The sequence below is a fragment of the Sander lucioperca genome, chromosome 17, assembly GCF_008315115.2.
Source record: "Sander lucioperca isolate FBNREF2018 chromosome 17, SLUC_FBN_1.2, whole genome shotgun sequence".
Classification (NCBI taxonomy): domain Eukaryota; kingdom Metazoa; phylum Chordata; class Actinopteri; order Perciformes; family Percidae; genus Sander; species Sander lucioperca.
In genome coordinates, this window is record NC_050189.1 from 21,639,576 (window position 1) to 21,661,235 (window position 21,660).

General features: G+C 39.8%; 1 protein-coding gene and 2 long non-coding RNA genes across 3 annotated transcripts in view; all 3 read right to left on the minus strand.

The window, feature by feature from the left end:
- Positions 1 to 7,302: 7,302 nt before the first annotated feature.
- LOC116067119 (zinc finger protein 664-like) overlaps positions 7,303 to 21,660 on the minus strand; it is a 66,662-nt gene continuing 52,304 nt past the window's right edge. Inside the window, exon 6 of the mRNA XM_035993898.1 lies at positions 7,303 to 7,549. The gene's annotated coding sequence lies outside the window, so the exon portion shown is untranslated. The remainder of the gene's footprint in view (positions 7,550 to 21,660) is intronic.
- Positions 8,047 to 10,594, minus strand: LOC118493593. Its single transcript, XR_004895538.1, has 3 exons — positions 10,518 to 10,594; positions 10,096 to 10,267; positions 8,047 to 8,150 (listed from the first exon to the last, which is right to left on the minus strand). It is a non-coding gene; the product is annotated as an uncharacterized LOC118493593 (long non-coding RNA).
- On the minus strand, positions 14,816 to 16,490 carry LOC118493572. The gene is made up of 2 exons (XR_004895515.1): positions 16,424 to 16,490; positions 14,816 to 14,904 (listed from the first exon to the last, which is right to left on the minus strand). It is a non-coding gene; the product is annotated as an uncharacterized LOC118493572 (long non-coding RNA).

The following is a 21,660-nucleotide window of genomic DNA, read 5'->3' on the forward strand; positions in this document are numbered from 1 at the left end:
AACACCAAACAAGTACTATACAAAAGTGGAATATTTTAAGGTTTTCTGAAAAACTGTCACTACATTGAATTGCAGGCTTCAATGTGTAAGAAGAGGGTGAAGTTGTTAGCCTAGAAATCTAGACGCACCCAGGTGGCAGCAAATTTATTTTGCAGCCAGGGTCAATCTAGGCCAGCTAACATCAACTGGCGGCCCGCGGGCCACATCCGGCCCGCCAAAGCTTTTAGTCTGGCCTGCAGAATAATCATGAATTCACAAAATGTAAAGAGGAAAAAATGCGAAAACCCTGCCCCCTGTATTTGCATCTCTATTCACATGCCGGGATTCTGTACAGCGATGCCCGCGCTCCACACACACAGCTGAGCCGAAATGTGTGTGCGTTAAAACACGCAGTATCTGACTGGGAACGATAGAGGATTACCAACGGCCGCTGGGGCAGATCAAGTCACGCTAGTCTCGTTACTGTAAGTAGGCTGAAATAAAACCTTTGTGAGTAAAAAGTCAATACTTATCAATGCACTCACCTGTATAGACAGGCATAAACATGTAGAAAGTGATATATCAATCTGCTCTGTCTGCTCAGTCCACCGCGCTGTTTTACGCAAACACAGCTCTACTCTGCAAATAGAGAATTTTTACAAACAAGTTAAAACAAAAGCTGTCTGTTTGTAGTCTAACTGGTTATCTGAGTTTGCTGGGAATCTGGAAATTTGGACAAATTCTTGTAAACCTCACTGCTGGCTGAACAAACCAAACTCCGCTGGAGCGGTAAATCTATGGAGGTATTATAAGTGGCTACTTAATATGCACGTGATTGACGATCGTTATGTTCGAGTTCTTCATTCTTGATGATGATGCTGGTTGTATTATTTTGCAACATCGTTTCATTGCAAATGAGGCATACATGACGAGTCATTCATCATTAAAGCTGAGCTTTTGGCTTTTTCCACGTCAACTTTTCGCTTCAGCCTCTTTGACAGTGACATTTTTACCTGACAACAGGCATTTCTTTCTGCAAGCATTTTCCACCAATCAGGACGCTGCATACTACAACCATGTTTCAATAATCACAGACTTTAACCATCACTCCTCAGTGAACTGCCTCCTAGTCTGAGATCATTTTCTAGTTAAAGAGCCAGTTATCATTATGGAGTTTCCATGTTTTTTTAGGAGTTTGCTCACACTAATACATGTAAAAAAAAAAAAAAATAGCATTAATTCAGTAAGAAAGTGAAAATTTCGAACCAGAATAGGCATATTAGGTATAAATACATTTTATTTTCATTATTTGAAAGTCCGGCCCCCAGAGTGTCTGCTTAGAAAAATTCTGGCCCTTGGAAAAATGTAGTTGATGACCCCTGGTCTAGGCACCAAAAAAAACAATTTTTGGTCAGGCCAATCACATCGTGTATAGAGTCGGTGGGCGGGCTTATGGCTGCTGCTGCTGGGAAACAGCGGCCTTCTGGAAGACTTGGAGTTCAGCTTTTCTTTGAGAAAAGAACAAAGAACGGCACTGACGTCATTCTTAAAAAAGGAAGATGTGTTCAGAGTTTTACCGACCGGATATGGCAAAAGTTTAATCTATCAACTAGCTTCGCTACGTTCTTCGTTGCTCTGCCTGGTCGTTGCACTATCCTATTGCATGCAGAGGGAATTTAAAAGACAACTGTTTATCCCGCCCCTCGGATTGAGCTCCATCAATGGTGAGTTCCCAGACCCAACATCTGGATGTGGGTCTGGCTTGTCAGGCTATGAAGTTGTAGGAAAATGTGCAAAAGTGGAAATGGTTCTAATTAATATGAATGTCTTTAAAAAGATGAATAATGTTAACATTGTATGAATTTTTGTGTAAAAGTCAATGCTAAACTGATGTGCCGGCTTTAATTTGAATGAATAGCTATTCAATATTTTCAAAAAGTACAAATAGAAATTACAAGTTGTAAAAAGATTCTTAATGAATAAAAGAAGAGGAACATTTTAAGGTTTGAAGGCAGGTAGATAGAAAGGCAGACAGACAGACAAGATATCATGAAGCTGAATACAACTGTAATAGCTAAATGTTTTGTGAACAGTTTAAAGTTTGAATGATGTCTGAAGTTATAATGATGTGGGAGGAGAAGCATTCAAGTCATCGTATAGGATATCGGAAAAAAGTCATAGTATAGTATGTTGAAAAAGGTCATAGTATAGCATGTCAGAAAAAAATGCTAAAAAGTCTATAACATACTGAAAAAGAAGAAGCATTCGAGTCATAGTATAGCATGTCGAAAAAAGTCATAGTGTAGTATGTCAAAAGTTTTGAAAGAAATGTCACTACAATGTCCAAAAAAAGTCATAGAATTGTAAGTTGAATAAAGTCATAAAAAGTCATAGACTAGAATGCCTTTTATTGTCATTATACACATGTACAACGAGATTGAAGCGGCTCCTCTTCCAATGCCAAATATAACAACATGGAATAAAATAAGTAGTGCAAAAGAAAAAAGGGGGGTAAGGTGCACAGTTCTGAGATGCTATATACATATATAAAAATAGAAAGATAAATATGGTTTGTATACAGTGAGATACACAGTGTGAAATAATGATGTTGCACAGAATTATCAGTATTACAAAAGTATTAAATTAAATATTGCACAGTAGGAGGGTATAAGAAAGTCCGGGGGTTGGGGGTAAGACTGTGAAGTGAAGTCAGTGCATGTGTGAGTTCTAAGTGGTTATGTCTTTTGAGAAGAAACTGTTGCTGAATCTGGTAGTCCTTGTTCTGATGCAGCTGTAGCTCCTCCCTGAGGGCGACAGGTCTAACAGATCAGAGCAGGGTGGGAGCTGTCCTTGGTGATGTTTTCTGCTCTACTGAGGCAGCGGGAGGTGTAGATGTCTGTCAGGGAGGGGAGAGGGCAGCCACTGATCTTCTGAGCTGCCTTAACTACTCTCTGGAGCGTCTCCCTGTCTGCCACGGTGCAGCTACCGTACCATACTGTGATACAGTACGTCAGCAGGCTCTCCATGGACGAGTGGTAGAAGGTCAGCAGCAGGTTGGAGTCCAGATCCTGCTTCCTGAGGACTCTCAGGAAGTGTAGCTGCTGTTGATCCTTCTTGATGACCTCTGTGATGTTGTCTGTCCAGGAGATGTCAGCGGAGATAAGGACGCTGAGAAACCAGAAGGTGTGGACCCTCTCCACACACTCTCCGTTGATGTACAGGGGGGCTAGGTCGGTGCTGTTCCTCCTGAAGTCCACAATGATCTCCTTTGTTTTCTTGGTGTTCAGAGCCAGGTTGTTCTCTGAACACCAGGCTGCCAAGTTCAGGACCTCCTCTCTGTAGGCTGGCTCGTCTCAAAAAAATAGTTTAAACACCAAGGTGGTTCATATTTTTTTACTTTATCATTTCAAGAATTCATGGTAAGAAAATGTGTTTCATAGTTTATTAAACAGATGTTTTCATTTGTCTTCAGGGTCACATCAACCACATCCTGGGCCTCTGACAGCCGGCCAATCACAGTCCTCTCCTAAATAGTCATAGTATAGTTTGTCAAACATTTTGGAAAAAGTCATAGTATAGTATGTCGAAAAAAGTTATAGTATAGTAACGTGTTTATATTACTAATAGTCTCTATATGTTTATGTGTACATATCACGTATGTGTGTTTCAGAGTGTGATCCTGTCCAGCGCCGCGGAGAAGGTTGGTGATGATATATGCAGCATGTTCAGTCTGAAGTCATAAATAATAATATAATAATATAATAATGTCTGAGTGTCCTCAGCCTCTGGAGCTCAGAGGGCCCTATGACATCACCAACCTGTATCCTTCCTATTGGTTCAGACACAAACTGTAGTTTTCAACAAAAACTACAGTACTACAGTACTCGTTTCCTCCACCTGTGGATCCGTTGTTCTACACGCAGGTAAATCCTGTTATTGGGAATAAAGCTGGACGATAGAAAATGAATTTGTTTCTGAAACATATTTGATTGTGTGGTGTTTGTTGTTGTCCGAAACCAGGAAGACGGCGAGCGGGATCATCTACACGGTGAAGAGCTGCAGCCATTGGCCGCCTGCAGACTGTAAGCCCCGCCTCCATCCCTTGAGACAGAACAGCAGCTGGTTAATGAGTGATAAATGTTCCAGCTGTGCTTCTGTGTTTCTACCTGAACAGGTGAAGCTCCCGCAGCCAAGAGAGCCAATCAGCTGACGGAGTGACAGACAGCGGAGGAGGGCGGGGCTTCTGGACACATTTATTATTCTTACAAACTGTTTATTTAATAAAGTTTTTGAAACACCACGAGTCAAAAATTCACTCAAATGTTTTTTTTAAATCAGTGTGCGGTACAAATGCTGCACTCTGGTTGGTCAGCACCGAAGCAGGTATTGATGTCATCAAAAATAGAGCTCTGCAGTACATTCAGTCAGAAATATAAAAATATTAATCTTCAAACAGGAAGATTTCAGAACCAATCAACAAAGCCTTTTCCACATGACTGGTTGTAGAAACTCAGTCCCTTTTAGAGAACTAACAACCATCTGAATGGATCAACATCTCAAACAGTTTAATCATCAGAATTCATTCCATTAATAGAAGACATATACATCTACTAATAGGTAGATTTCAGACCCTTAATCAAACTCTCTTAAACATCATTAAAAACTCATTTCAACTGGTTTTTAACTTTAGTCCCTTTTAGACAAAAAACAAACCATCTGACGTACTTTAGATTTTTAAGAACCAACATTTTGTTTCTGGAAACAATCTAATGATTCATTATTCAATGTTGTCAACATAAATAAATCCAGCTTAACTCTGAGTGTGTAGAGGAGACAACATTAAAAACAGTGTAAGAGCCCTTTAGTGGTAGCATTGGCTAGCTGATAGAAAACCGATGGTGTGTTAAAGGACGCGTGGACATCTGAGAACTAGATTGATCAGCAGGAGTATTAAAACCATCTGATTGGTCCTTTCAGCGGCAAGGTCATGATGATGTCGTCCTGCAGGAGAGGACTGTGATTGGCCGGCTGTCAGAGGCCCAGGATGTGGTTGATGTGACCCTGAAGACAAATGAAAACATCTGTTTAATAAACTATGAAACACATTTTCTTACCATGAATTCTTGAAATGAAAAAGTAAAAAAATATAAACAATCTTGGTGTTTTCAACAGTTTTTTCAACATGCTACTACATACTATACTAGGACTTTATTTCAAAATTTTCGACATTCTATACTATGACTTTTTCCGACATGCTATACTATGACTTCAATGCTTCTCCTCCCACATCATTTTAACTACAGACATTCAAACTTTAAACTGTTCACAAGACATTTAGCTATTACAGTTGTATTCAGCTTCATGATATCTTGTCTGTCTGCCTTTCTATCTACCTGCCTTCAAACCTTAAAATGTTCCGCATCTTTTATTCATTAAGAATCTTTTTACAACTTGTAAATTCTATTTGTACTTTTTAAAAATATTGAATTCATTCAAATTAAAGCCTGCAAATCACTTTAGCATTGGCTTTTACACAAAAATTCATACGATGTTAGTATTATTAATCTTTTAAAGACATTCATATCAATTAGAACTGTTTCCACTTCTGCACATTTTCCTACAACCTCACCTTCTTCTTACACATTGAAACCTGCAATTCAATGTAGTGACAGCTTTTCAGAGAACCCTAAAATATTCCACTTTTGAATAATACATTCTTGCTGTTATTTAACATTTTTACTAATTTAAATCATTCCAACTTTTCTCACTGCTTTACCTTCTTCTTACGGATTAAAGCCAGCAATCTAGTTCAGCTTTAGCAATTTAGCTTTTCAGCATTCACAGGGATTTTCTGCAGGATTTCAAATGTGAGACATACAGTTATAATAAACTGATACTGAGATCTTTTTTTCCATAAGTGATTTTTCCCTTCCTGTCTAATAAAAACCATGTATCTCCAGATGTGTGCTGATGTTGAATGTTTGTGATAAACTGAAGAATGATATGGAGTCATAAGAGCGTCATAAAGAAGAATACACCTGTAAAAAAACGTAAGAAACTTAATGTGAAAGTTCAATTCTATTCAGTTTATTTAAGAAGAGGAAACAGCAAATTAATAAAACAAATGTTTATACATGGGTTACAAATGCCAGAATTAGTCAAAAGCTTGCAAACCTCCCCCCAAATACAACCAGCTGGTCTATACACAATTAAAGAAACTGTTCAGTAACACACTCAGCTGAGGTATTACTAATTACTGAAATAACAAATACTTTACCTGACACAAGCTAGCATTAGCATTCAGTATCAAGACAGTCACTTAACTTATTGTTAGCTTAAATGAAGGATTAATGTTACCTTTTGTGATATTAAATTAAATGCTTTCGTAATAGTTAAATATTGTAAAACATCTTTTCCATCTGTGAAATGTTATTCCATGTTGCTTAGTTTATCATTTCTTTCACATGAACATCCAAAAGCAGTACAAAAATCTTTTTCTGAGTCTTTAAGATCAGCTGTCTGTCTCAAGATGGCGGCGGCACAGACGCAGTTTAAACACAGTGGGGCTCGTTGGAGATGAACCTGTAAGGTGGACGAGAGCAGGCGGCAGCAGCCGGGGGCGGGGACAAAAATCCGCTGTCAAGTCGGACAGTTTCCAGCTGATTCCAGCAGCCTTCAGACTGAACAGGAAGTGACAGAAACACTGTGGTCCGATTCCGATTTAATAAAATGTTATCAGACCCATATATCAGCTTGTACACAGTCTCCAGTTATTTTAATTATGACAGAGTAGCTGTTAAAATGCTCTACATGCGATCTGTTGCTGATTTTAATTAACAACACACTGTAGATGATCCGTAATCTGAACAGATTTTGTCTCTCTGACTTTTAAACATAATTTATCAGCCACACAACATGTGTTCTGTACAGAATAAGCCTTTAAATCAGACAAATAGCAGTTAAAATCCCTCCAAATCAAAATCAATAAAAAGTTTATATAAACCGTCATCATGTTGAGTCGATTATGCGGTGCCTGGCTCTAAAAACTGCGGCCACCTTGATCTCGTGAGGTTATTGTTGCCCACATGTGCATGACATCAGAGCAAGTCGGATCAAGTCGGACACAAACCGGCATGCATTGTGCGGCGATCGCCGGTGATTGATTCTGCGCAGATCTGGCTCATCTCAAACGAGCCTATTAACTGTTCAAGTCATTTATTAAGCAGCAGCAGCAGACATGTTCTGATTAAAGCTTTCTAGTTATGAAGATTTGCTTCTTTTCACCGTCTTAAAGGACAATAAACTAAATATTTCAGCAATTTGACATCACCTTAGTAAACAGTGAGGGGATTTTTTTAATTAAGAACAAATACTCCTTCGTTGCAGCATTAGTTAAATAGCGCTAGCAGTTGAACCCTGAACTCAACATATTGAGGAAAAAAAGCTAATTTTGAGTGAAATGAATCCCTTCAAAGGGAGGGAGTGTAATATGTAGTCATAGCCAGGATAACATCCATGCTGTTCAGAAGATAAAGTTACTGCTGGTCAGCCTTCAATGTGGAGAGAAGATCAGAATATAACAACACAGCTATCAGGGCATGAGGAGGAGGAGGCAGGAGGAAATAGCTTGGCTCTGAAACATGTTCACTACGAGGCAGTATGAATGAGCTGGTGGTGTCTTTTAAGGTTACTACTATGAGAAAACATTTTCCCACATTGTTCACACCAGTACGGCCTCTCTCCAGTGTGAATGCGCTGGTGATTTTTAAGGCTACCCCTCACAGAAAATGTTTCCCCACATGTTCACCATACGCTTTCTCCAGTGAACACTCGTGGATTTCTAGGCTACCATTACTAGAAAAGGTTTTACCACATAAATCACACCAGTACGGCTTCTCTCCAGTGTGAACACGTCGGTGGATTTCTAGGCTACCACGCTGAGAAAATTTTTTACCACATTGATCACAGCTGTACGGCTTCTCTCCAGTGTGAATGCGTTGATGTCTTTTTAGGGTGCTCTGTCGTGTGAAAGCTGCCCCACATTGATCACAGCTGTGTAGATTCTCTCCAGTGTGAACTCTTTGATGAATCTTTAAATATTTTGATGATGTGAAGGACTTGTCACAGTGTTGACAGTGGTGACATTTGGGTCCCTTTCCTCCTCTCCGTTTCTATAGCAACAGACAAACAGAGATAGAGAGAGTTAGTGAACAACCTTATTTAAACCCTGGAGTTGCTCTTGCTCACAATTTTAACTCTTCATCAAAAATGTATGACAAAATGAAGGAAAATGTGTGCCAGTTGCAGACATGTTATTATTGAAGCAAATGTACTCTTCATAGCTTTTATAATTTCTGAAATATTCTACATTTTTCAGGCAAGTTGTAATAAAACAACTGTAACGCTGTAATGAAACAGCAAGAGAAAGCGTGGCAGACGATCTCAGACCGCCTGAATGTGTAAGCAGCCTAAAAATATACATTTACTGACCACTGCTCTGAAACCATCATAATCATACCATTCAAGGAGTTAGGCTACTAATCATTTGCACAAATTAACAGTTGTAGCCTACTCTTTGCCTTAAAAGTGAGCAGAAGATAATGTTACTCAGGAAATTTACCATGAAGATCAATTACAACCACTTATCTACAATGCTAGAATATACATACCTCTCTCTCACTCTGTCTCTCCCTCTCTCTCGTATGGGCTAAAATATACATTTCCTAAGTAACATATTAACTCCCACTGCTAGCTTTTAAGGCTAAGTCTACAGCTGTTTGTTTGTGCAAATGACAATTGACTCCTTCAATGGTTTCAGTTAAGAGCAGTAGTTCATAAATGTATATTTTTAGACTAGCATTCAGTCGGCCCTCTATTATCTGCCACTTTAGTTTTGTTTTTACAGAGGCCGAGTTTCCTTCTCTACATATTATATGCTTTGCTTCCTCGTATATATGGACATAGAAAAGAAAGACATTGAAGAAATTGGACTCTGAAATCTAGAAACTATAAAGATAATTAAGTGATGAACTCAATGCACACTGCAAACATGACTGTAACAGTGTATCAATCAGTATCAATCTGGTCCAGTGAACTAAGACTAGAACTAAGGAGGATTGTACAATTAGGATAGGTTTTATAATTGTACAATCCTCTCAAATTATAGTCCCAGTTTACTGGACAGAACAACACTGTGTGCTAAGAATGCCAAATACAATGCACATGGAAAAGTAATATACTGTACATGATCCTTTATTGTCAAAGAATACAAAAAGAAATCAATCCTCTAAAAAGATGTATTGGTCTCTGACCAGTCTGTCGTTGTTAGAACCATTATAGAAACATGTGTAGGACTTTATATATTATCTTCATCACTGACTTCATTACAGAAACACGTGTATAGGACTTTATATATTATCTTCATCACTGACTTCATTATAGAAACACGTGTATAAGACTTTATATATTATCTTCATCACTGACTTCATTATAGAAACACGTGTATAGGACTTTATATATTATCTTCATCACTGACTTTATTCAAAACTTTATCAGCCTTCTCTGTAACTCATCCGTTACGTGCTTGATTTTGTCCTTTTAACTTTTTTCTCTTCTATTTTCTTTAAAATCATTTACATGCCTTGCGTATATATCTTCTATCCTATGGATGTGGCTACGATTAAACTGGACCACAGCAATAAAAACCTTGTTTATTCAAGAGAACAACTGTTCGGACTAAGGACAAAGGGATACGCATTGTGCACCCCATCCCAGAGTAATTGAGGCGTAACTACCGCGAATGCAGAGCCAGAGCTAGCGTGAAGGCTAGGCTACTAAGGAAGAGGTGGAGGTTTAAGCCGTCTATTCCTTCATGTGTGATGGGAAATATAAACTCCCTGACCAACAAGACGGATGAGCTAGGTGGCCTAGTGAAGAACGTTGCTAACATGGAGTTACCCGGCTTCACTATCGTCAGAGTGGACCGGGACCACAAGCTAAGTGGCAAGAGGAAAGGTAGGGGCCTCGCACTGTTCGCCCAACGATAGATAGATAGATAGATAGATAGATAGATTTCTGGGACTCTTCAGTCTGGAGTAACCTCTTTCCTTCACTCACCTCCTCCTTCTTCCTCTTGCTCCCTCGCTCCTCTGAGTCTCCCGAGACCTCACTGACAACTTTCCTCTTGCCCTCCTTCTTTTTCTCCTCCTTCTCCTTGTGTTTCTGCATGTACTCGATGATAAGGTCGGGGCAGTCCAGGTTGTCTTGTGGCTCCCATGTGTTCTCCTCACTGGAAAGGTGAGTGCAGACAGAAGATAATCTCCTCAGGCTTTGTTTTTAGGCAATACATTCTCACACTAATTGCTAATTTATATTATTCCTTTTTTCTATTGCCATTTTGTAAGATTATTTATATATATATATATATATATATATATATATATATATATATATATATATATATATATATATATATATATATATATATATATATATATATATCAGAACACCAAGTATTAATATTATAGACTCATACTTACTCTGAGAACCCCTTCCATTTCAGCAGAAACTCTACTCTTCCCTTCACCACTCTGCGGTCCAAAACCTTCTCCACCACATACTCCTCCTCTTCCTCTTCCTCCTCCTCCTCCTTCACTGCTGCAGGCTGCTCCTCCTCCTCGGCCTTCTTGCCCTTCTTTCCTGCTCCGGTCGCCAGCTTGACGTTTGCTGAGGGCTCCTTTGGTAGACCCAAGGGGGAAACATGCAGAGATAATGATACAAGGGTTAGAAGAACTAATGGGAGGTGGGAGTGAATTATAGTTGACCATGTTTACTATATTAAAATGTTCTGTTTGAATGGAGAAAATGCAAGGGCTGATGAGGTGACCAATCCATAGGACTTCAGAGTGTGAAGTATCTCCTGCATTAAAACTGAAATAACTACTAAAATGTAAGCCACAAAAGTCATTAACTGGAGCTACAAGCTACATGAACAGTAGCCTCAATCAACGACAGTTCATTTACCAGAAAATTACCAGATGTTCCTCGCCTGCAAAACTCAGTTTGTTTCAGGAAACAACAACAAACTTTGAGCTAGCGAGCTACACGCTGAAAATGGAAAGTTTAGAAAAACGTTTTGATGGTGCAACAAGTCAGGCCTGGTTGGTTCTTTCATAGAATAATTGTAAAGATTTACAAAAAAAATGTTTAACGTTACGTCATTTTATATCTAACTGGGATATTTTGGGAGCGATTGTGGCAGGATTGCTGCGGACGAAGTAATGTTACACAGGGTGATACACTGGTAAGAGCTAATGACGTTTAGCCATGTATGCAGCTAATTTAAATAGCTCACTTTTCTTTTTACACGTTAAACGTAGAAGGGGCACGTCAATGAATCTGAAATCTGTGGCAGGCCAATGAGTGTGAGAAGGATAGGGAATGGCCACTGTAAGTGGCTAATGTGTGGAGGGGGAGGGTCCTAGAGATAATCGAGCACCCGTAGACGTCTGAGGGAAGGAGAAAGATATCACAAGTGAACTATTGACTCGATCTTCCGACCTGCGGCTATTGTGCTAGTGCCAGAGTCTACAGTGTCGCAGTCGGATGATGATTCAGAGTCAGAGGTTTGTGTGGCGAACGGCCCGAACCCACCATTTTCATGACTGGCTGCAAGAATTCAGCTGGTTGAGGTACTGTAAGGAGACCAACTCCATGAACTACGAATGTTGCAGTCACTTCCCCAGAACTGCGGGGATCACAAAGTTTGCTGACAGTGCAGGCACTTTGCAAATCTTAGCCTCAAGCATAGAGTATGCCGTGACATGTTAATAAATGAAAAACCAACGCCACTGCCGGTTGCGGCGTCACACTCATCGTCTGCACATGCTGTTGTTACCATGTTTACGTGACAATCATGCTGTTGTCATCCATAATACATTTACGAGAGGTGATCCGCAGCCGAAGATCATCCATTTGTTTGGTAAAGACATTGAGACGTACATTGGCGGAGAAAATGCTGCGTAGTAATAGCCTATTAGGAGTTAGCCTCCTCTCTTTCCCTCTCTTTGTTTACGTCTCAACCTGGCTTGCGTGCATTTCCGGTCGGAGGAGCTGTGTTGATAGACCTCGGCAGTGCTGTAGTGCATTCACTGATTTATTTGCATTTTTAAACGTCAGCTCCGAAATTTGCCACACGCTGCTGTACTGCTCCCTCACTTGGGTGAGAGAGGTAGAAATGTGACAGCAGACAGCGGAGACCGCTTCTATGAAAACAAAATACACATAGGATGCTAAATATAGAACTTTTACCTCGTAAAAACAAATAGTGCTTGTGTGAGTGTTGTGAGCTCCTCTCTCTTTGGCTCCCTCATTACTCAATATTTCCCACACTGGGTGATAGATACTTAGTTAGCCTAGATACTCCCTGTTCCATGGAAGTTTAAACACCTTAGATATGATTATTTCAGTGTAAACAAAAAAAGAGACAGAGAGTAGAGAGAGAGCCTGCATGAGGCAATAATACAGTACACTGACAATAATAATACTTTGTTTACATTTCTGAATGTGCATTTGTTAAGATCCATTCAATTTAAATGTGACTGTGAACTAAAATAAAACAGCACATTGTAGTTTCTGTATTTATTACCAGAGCATTTATCAGTAAAACAGTTAACATGGGTGAAGTGTGAAAAATTGCAGTGCAGGTTGATTTAAGTTGTGCGCCCCTAAATTTTCTTCCTGTGCCCCTAAAATGTTTAGTTAGGAGCTACAATGCTCCTAGTTTTAGAATTCATTGTTGCTCATCAATGCAGATGCTCAACCAATGTCAGCTGTTGAAGATGAGGGCTTCCGTCGCCTACTGGAATACTTGGAGCCAAGGTACTCTCTTCCATCACGCAAGTATTTTTCAGAGACCGCACTGGCAGAACTGTACAAAACAATGTGCAAACACATCTCAAGAGACTTAAAGATATAAAAGGCATTGAGCTTCACTACAGATATATGGAGCTCTGCTTGGTGTCCAATGTCACTTTTAAGTTGAACTGTCCACTGGTTGGACACGAGTTGTACACCACATGGTGCAATGCTCCAAGCTAAAAACCTCCATGGTTTACACACCAGTGATACCACTTCGGCTGCGGTTAAGGAGATGCTTGACCAGTGGCACATTCCTTTGAATAAAGTGCATGTCATACTCAGGGACAATGCAAGTAACGTGAAAAAGGCCATGGACAACATGGGGGTGTGGAGCTTAGGCTGCTTTGCTCACACATTGCAGCTTGTAGTCAATGAGGGACTACTGTCACAACGGAGTGTGAGCGACGCCATTGCAATCGGTAGACTAATTGTGGGACATTTTAAACGTTCTCTACTTGCATATTCACGGCTGCAAGATATCCAGATGCAAATGCAACCTAAACGCCTGCAGCAAGACGTCAACACAAGGTGGAATAGTACCTGCTTGATGATACAGAGTCTTCTGGAACAGAAGAGAGTCCTCTGAGCTTACATTGCTGACCACTAACCAGTGGGCTTTGCTAGAAAGAATGAGCATTGTTCTAGCACCATTTGAAGAGCTAACAAGGAAAGTTAGCTCATTGACTGCCTCCACCGCCGACGTCATTTCAGCTGTCACCGTCCTCAAACGCATCCTGGCTAAAGAAGGCGATGCAGATACTGGCATCAAAACAATGAAAAACAACCTGCTTCAAGCTGTCAACAAACGCTTTGACACTGTGGAAGATGAACCCCCCACCCTGCTGGAGCCGAGATATAAAGACAGGTAAGATTGTAAACTAATTAATTAGAGGAAGAGTTGAGGAGCAGCCCAGCTGGAGCATCAGAGGCTGCAGAGCCACAAGAAAAGGCCCCTCTGGTGGAAGCAGCAGCAGCACCAAGTAAGAGCAGCTTCATGCAAGACTTTGACCAAATTGTGGAGGAGTGTGAAGATCCCGGTGCAGCAAGCAGCTCGAGTCCTGCAGTCCAACTGCGTGGATATCTTACAGAGAAAACCATCGCTGCCTCAGACAACCCCTACCAGTACTGGGGGGTCAACAAAGACCGATCACCTTGTCTTGATGCCACTGCCACAAAATACCTGTGTGCCCCCCTGCACTAGTGTAGAAAGAGAGAGAGTGTTCAGCACAGTGTCCAACATTGGGGATGAAAAGAGAAATAGACTTACAGCAGAGAGAGCAGACATGCTTGTATCATGAGAAAGACTTCACCATTGCTGATTAAGTGAGCATTCCCAGGTCATGAGTGGTGTGACACTGCATCACATGTTTACAATGTTTGGTTATTACTTCGTTGAAGCTCCAAACTCATTGGATTAGCATGAAAACATGTCCCAGAGAACGACAGAGTGGGAACACATCTGTTATTAACCCCTAGGTTTGTCCTTTAAGCCTACGGTCAAACTGAAAAGGCTGAACGGCAGACGTGTTCATTTCGCTGTTACTGTACTGTCAATAGCCGGTACGTCAGGGTACAACCTATTCACGTCACCAGCCCAGAATGCATTGAGACGTAAATAACCATGGCGGCCTACGAGGGAACAGATTTTCTGCATTTTTTTAACAAAAAACAAAAAATTTGGAGTGTTTTTGTACCACCTCTTTCTCTGACGCCCACATTAATCTTATTAGGCCAACATGTCGTACTAGTCGGGGTTCCTTTTAATACATCCAGGATACCTGGGAAATCCCGGCCTAATCCACTATGTAGGTTTGGTGAAATAGCCCTCTGTTACTTTAGAGTGGTTGTTGAGTCCTGAACATGGCTGCTATCAGAGTCCCAGTCTGCTGCTTGTCTTCTGGGGACCTCGTTGCTCCGCTGCTCCTGGTTCTGGTTGTCCTCCTCCATTCCTCTCTGGTCCTGAAATCCAGCAGAGCTCCACTGGGGCTGCTGGACTCACTCTGGATTCTGTTCAGGACTAATCACAGCAGCAGAGATATTCAGGAGCTGCTGTCTCCTCTGGTTTTCCTCACATCCACACACAACTACAACAACAGTCTGAACACTCAAAGCAGCGGCTGGGAAACGGTTCCATTTCCTTCCTAGCTCCAACATCAACTCAGAGGAGTTTGGAGAAAACAGCATTATATTAAACTGGGAATAAATCTAAAGGGAAAAACAAACACCACCATAACGCTGGTTAACAAACAGAACTTGGACCGTTTCCCCTCACACTGCTACGGTGGCCCAGACGGTTCAACACAAACACACACAAGATACAACACAAACACAAAAGATACAACACACACACAAAAGATACAACACAAACACACAAGATACAACACAGACACAAATTTTCATATAGTATATAGTGTGTGTGTGTGTGTGTGTGTGTGTGTGTATGTGTGTATTTGTAGGGTAAGACTGAGGACATAGACTGTACACATGCTAACATCCAGTCTATGAGCAAACCCTTTTACATGGCTTTAAATACAGTGGAAATATTCAGTCCACAGTCTGAATTCTAGTTATTGACTTCTTTTATTTTCCAGTAGTAAGCAGGAAGTGAGGTCATGGTTCAAGTTCTGGGTGGATTTCATTGAGACCAACCGTGTCTGACCGTGAACATAGACCGTGTATGTGTGTATGGATGACATATTACGCCCCTAACACTGGAATAGGCAGCATATTGAAATGAACACAATTAGCATTCACTTTAAACATCTGTTTACCGTAACCATAATCACACACACTTTCCAAACCAACTATATGGAGGGAATTAGCCGCTGGGAGCTGATCAATAATCAGATAGATCCGGTTAACAAGTTCCAAGCTACTGAGACTCTCCACAGCTCGGTAATAATCGTCTGTGTTCAGCTCCGTTCTGTTGGTTTTGAAATAATGAAGCTCCACTACATTTAGAACGGCTTGGCTTTCTAATATTTTAGAAGAAGGTCAACAATGGAGCAGCTGACAGACACACACATACTAATACTTTCTATCTTTTTCTCTTTGGTAGAGAGAGAGAGAGAGAGAGAGAGAGAGAGAGAGAGAGAGAGAGAGAGAGAGAGAGAGAGAGAGAACAACTAACAAAGGACCGTTTCCCTCCAAAACAAACGGGGGTCCCGGTTCAGGTGGGTTAGGGTCGATGCAACAAAACATGAATATCAACTACTAGCTAGCCTGCTACATTACATTACATTACATGTCATTTAGCTGATGCTTTTATCCAAAGAGACTTCCAATGAAGTGCTTTCAACCCTGGAGGTGCAAACTCCAGACAACAAGTAGTAAGAGCAAGTATATTAGCTTTAAAGAAGCTAAACCACAAAGAGCCATATGAAAGAGCTAGCTAGCTTCTGCTCAGCTCCTTAGCATTAAGCAGCCGAATGGGAAGCTAACGCATGCGCAGCTGTCTTCTCTTCTCTGTGACTGCCGTGTAAAAGAGCAGTTATTAAAGTGTTTACCTGAGTGTGTGCGGGTTTACCTGGAGCTCTGTCTTCTTAAAACTCACTAATAACAAACTACACAGCTATCCCGCCGCCAGACACACACCACAGTGAAGACACCAGACTTCCGGTGTCCTCCCAGTCAGGGTTTTTCAGATTAAAAGTTTAAAATGAAAGAACGCTGCCGCCCGGAGGTCAGGAGGGGAAACAACAGATACACATTCAGTTAATCAATCAGTTAGTGGTGGACTGGAACTGAGGACATTTACTCAAGTACTGGACTTAACTCCAGGTACTTGTACTTTACTTGAGTATTAAATAATGTACAGCATTTTAATAACTAAAATAATGTAGAAGTATAAGGAGAAATTAAAAAATATAGATTCGTTTTGAGCATTTTCATTTATTTTTCCACCAGACTCCCTTGAATTAAAACAGAAATGTTATTGTGAAGTCCTTGTACGTTATTCTCTGGTGCTACCCGAGCTGGATATGTACTCCGGTAAGAGAGTCGCTGCAACCTTCAGTTTTAGTTCAACAGATTTATTAACATCCAGATCCAGCAGTGAATAAAGTGGTTGTTGCTTGCAATAATATGTTGTGTGTGTGTGTGTGTGTGTGTGTGTGTGTGTGTGTGTGGTTTCCTGTAAAATAAGGAAATACAGAATATGTAAATATAACCTGTACATAATGAATGCACATATATACAGATTAAAGAGCAATAAGAAACAAATCACTCAGCAATATATATAATTATATGCAATATACATAATTGCTGTGCAATAAATAGTTGCTGTGCAAACAACCAAATCATTCTGGATAGTAATGGGAATCAATAGAACCCAATGTAGTAAAGAATAGAGGTTTCATTGTGTCCTTATATCTATTGGCCACTAGATGGCGCTCTAAGACCACTAATGGAACATAGCAGTAGCATTCAGGTCCAATAGTCAGGTTGACCACACAAACAAAGATACATGCAACACCAGCATGGACATTAAACTGTGCACTACGTTCTCAAAAACGCACACGACAACAGAAGCTTATACAAGTGACAACTTTAGGAGCAGCTGTACTCACGTCAGCAGCAAACTACAAAAGGAAATGGCAAAGTTGGGCATGTGCACAAATGCATGAGTCCAAGGAGTGACGTAGGCTCATCAGTCCAGCAGGGAGTTTTCCACAGTTATGATTATTAAACACACTTATTTTAAAGCCTTGTCCAAATCATTCCACACATTCAATTCCTTTTTTCCAGAGTTCATGTTATCAACTGAGTAACTAAGTACATTTACTCAAGTACTGTAATTAACTCAAGGTACTTGTACTTTACTTGAGTATTAAATATTGTGTACAGCCTTTCTATAATTAAAATAATGTGGACGTATAAGGAGAAATGACAAAATATAGTTTAATTTTAAGCATTTTAATTTATATTTCCACCAGACACCATTTAATTAAAACAGAAATGTTATGATTATTAAACACACTTATTACAAAGTGGACAGAAACTAAATAAAACTACCAAAAGCCGTTTTGGTTCATCTTTCCACTGTTCCAACAATCACCACTCTGGTCTGGTTGAAATAAACCCTTAATTCACCCATTTACATGTGGAAATATGCTGGCTCTATACACGCTAAAAGTACTGATTATTTACATGGAGTCTGGTGGAAATATGCTGGCTCTATACACGCTAAAAGTCCTGATTATTTACATGGAGTCTGGTGGGTTTGGTGATGGGGATTTCGGGGCTGTTTCATGTTAAACTAAAAGGATCTTCCTCTTTAACTAAAAGCTCTATCTCTGTAGGTAATGTTGTCAGACACTTAGAATAATAATCTGAGTCTGTCAGCACTTTTAGTGGATGGAAACGTTCTCTTATCAAGGAGTTTAAACACAGAAACGGCAGGAAGGAAAGTCCAAATCAAGTCCCAAATAATCAGCATGAGGCCTCATTTTATTTTATTTATTCTGTTCAGAGAACTGAAGAGGTCCAGAAATCCCTGCAGGTCTGCTGCTACGTCCAGGACCGAGCACAAGCTTCTTAGCATGAGTTTCTAAATTTCTAGAAGTTTAAAATGAAATCATTGACATTAATTTACAAGTCAGATGAATAAATCAGCTGTTTGCTATTTGACTTGGTCTGTTCCCTGCTGCTCCATCATTCTTTAGTGTTGGCTGGAAAACATCATCATCAGAGTCTTTACTTTCAGTCTGAACAGACCTCAACAGATTTAAAACCACATTCAGTCACAGGAAATACAAACAGTCAATATGAAATGTCAGACAAAGATTATTAAATGAAAAGTCCACAAACGAAGATAATATGATGGTCAACTACAAAACAACAATAACTTCAGAGCATACAATTAAAAATGGCCAACTTCCAGTTGGGTCGAACTAATGAAAGTAAATTAGAAATATGTCCGTAATAAGGAGAGCAATGTGTGTACCAATGTACGTGAATATCAGAGCAACTGTGTCCAAATTAAAGCCTCCCACCCTCCCATTACAGGGTGCTAAACACAAATTAACCAACTCCCTCTAGTCTCGTATTGCTCACAGGTTTTAATTGTTTTGATTTGAGTTTGTGAGTATATTAAAGGATGTCACTTATGAATACCAGAACTGAAGGATCAAATCTGAGGCGATAGATTCAAGTCTAGCAAAGTTTACTAAGTCCAGCAGTTAAGTTTACAAACACATGTGGGTTCACAAAGAGACTAAGTTTTCCCTAACTTCAGACACAAGTGTACAGAGCTCAGGTCAGCAAAGTCTCTCTCAAACTGTGAGCCCCGAATCTAACTGTCCCTCTCTTCTTATCATCTCCTTTCAGGGTGGTGTCTTCTTCGTTGCCAGGCAGAATATGTGTGTGTGTGTGTGTGTGTTGCTATCTTCCAGGTGTGTCTTCTGTCTGTTGCGACCTCCTCTTCTTGTCCTCGTAACCTTTTCTCCTCGCCCGAACACACACACACCAACTTAAAAGCTACTTCCTGTTATTCTACTTCTCTGTCTGATACTACACAGTTTCTAACATACATTCACATTCCTAAACTGATAATAAACTGTAATTAGAGCTTAAACTAAACCCATCTGTGCGTCCAAGCCTCTTCATTGTACAGGGAACAGTGACCAACGTCTCATGACTACACACAACTCATAGCAATGAGCAGCACAATATAATATGAACTTTAAAACTGAGAATAACACGTCTAAATAATAGTAATATTTCTACATCTAACAAAATGAACAAGAATTTACTTTAGATAGCCCTAGTCTTATGTGATTTAACAGGAGATAGAAGGAAACAGTGTTGAGGTTAATAACAACATGTAATGTTCTGTATGGAGTATAGTATAGTATTATGGGTATTTTATCTGCTGAACCGTTAACATTTGGCAAAGAAATGTAACTGACAAAGCACACCATGGCTACACTTTCCTTTCATTTGTTTTAAATTCAACGAGCAATTTGTTGTATTTTAGCAGAATACTAAGCAGCAGAAAGGCAGAACTGAGTACATTTTAATGTTTATTTATCGCAAGAAATATCATTATCGTGATATTCAGCATTGGGGCACATCGCATATTTTCCTCATATCGTGTCGCCCTAACAACTACCCTGAAATTGTGTGTCATGCTGCATAGTGTCGCAATATTTTCATTTGTATCTGTATCATCTTTTAGTCTAATTTGTTTAATACGTAAATAGTTTTTTCTTTCTAAATGATCTGATGTTATGTAGTCATTGTTTTCACCTTGGTTTGACTAGTTGATTACTGAACCCAGCCATCACGCACCGTGCCTTCACATCCTGCTCCACCACCACCACCTGTGGGAAACACTGTTAAAGTTACTTGTTTGAACATGGCTGCACAGTTCCCTAAAGTCCTTAAACATGTTCGCAGAATAAAAATTAGCGCACAAAATCACAACCTCTGCGATGTGTAAATTGCGCTAGTTGATATTGTGATGACAATAAAAACAAATGATATATTGTGCAGCGCTAGTCTAGGCCCAAATGAGAAAGCAGCCCAGAGAATTACTATTTTAAACATTGCTGCAAAATGTTGAGTTTCTGTTCATCCTAAAGTCCTTAAACATGTATTCATAAATTGAAAAGTATACTGACTTCCTGTCAGGCAAAAAAAGTAAAAAAAAATAAAAATGATGTAATATGTGTCTAAAGATGAGAACAATGGGCTTCGTTCACTAAACGTACTTAAGAACTAATATGTTTTTAAACCCATCTTACGCAGTTTTCACAAAGATTCTGGCATTCACCACCGCAACTTTTTCAGAAATTTTCTAGTTTCCATTTGTTCCTTTACTTGTTAATCTTACACAAATAAGATAAGATAAGATGGTAACAGCTAGGGGTGCAAGGATCACAAGACTCAAGGTCAGGATCACGGTTTGGAGTCACGGATCGGATCAGTTTTTGGATCCAAGTTGAAAAAATATTGTATATTGTTATACTATAGTGTTACGAGTATAGGCAGTTGTTGATTTTATATTAAAAAAATAATTCAAGACAATGTCGTAACAAACAGTAGAGGGCAGCAATACACTATTGCAGCCACTAGTCTTCCTAATCCAAAGAAGAAGAATGCATGTTCTTTGGTAGTGTTTTAATCCAAACACTTACAACAAACATCTTTTCCCTAAACTTAAATAGTCGTTACTGCTGGTATCCAACTAACTGCTCACCGCTGGTGGAATTTGTGACTGTTAAATGCCGACCATTTTATATGAATTCACGGATGCATTTCTACTCGTGTTTAGCTACATCCAACCAAGCGCTAATGCTACCAATGCGTTAGCTGAACTGTACGGAGCCTATAATGTGTGTGCACTAAATGTAGCCTGTTTCGTCGTTTATGTCGTTTTTTATATTTTAAATGTGTAACACCACTTGAGCCACGGTGAAACGTTGTTTCGTGTATATGGTTGAAATGACAATAAAACCCATTTGAGTTGACTTGACTGCCTCTGTCTATGTCTGTAACCGGCAGGCTTGGCTTGGGAGTGGACTCGTAGGGAAGCGAAGCAAGTGCATTCTGGGAGTTGTGTTTCATCCACATGAGCTAAAAATACATTTTCTGGCTTTTCTCGGTCTAGAAAGCACCAACTTCTAAAATTGTTTCACATTTCTACTACATAAATGACGAAATTTAATACATATTCATCTTTCCAGCAGTGAAATATCCCTTTAAAAGAAGGATTAATGTTACCTTTTGTGATATTAAATTCAACGCTTTCGTAATGGTTAA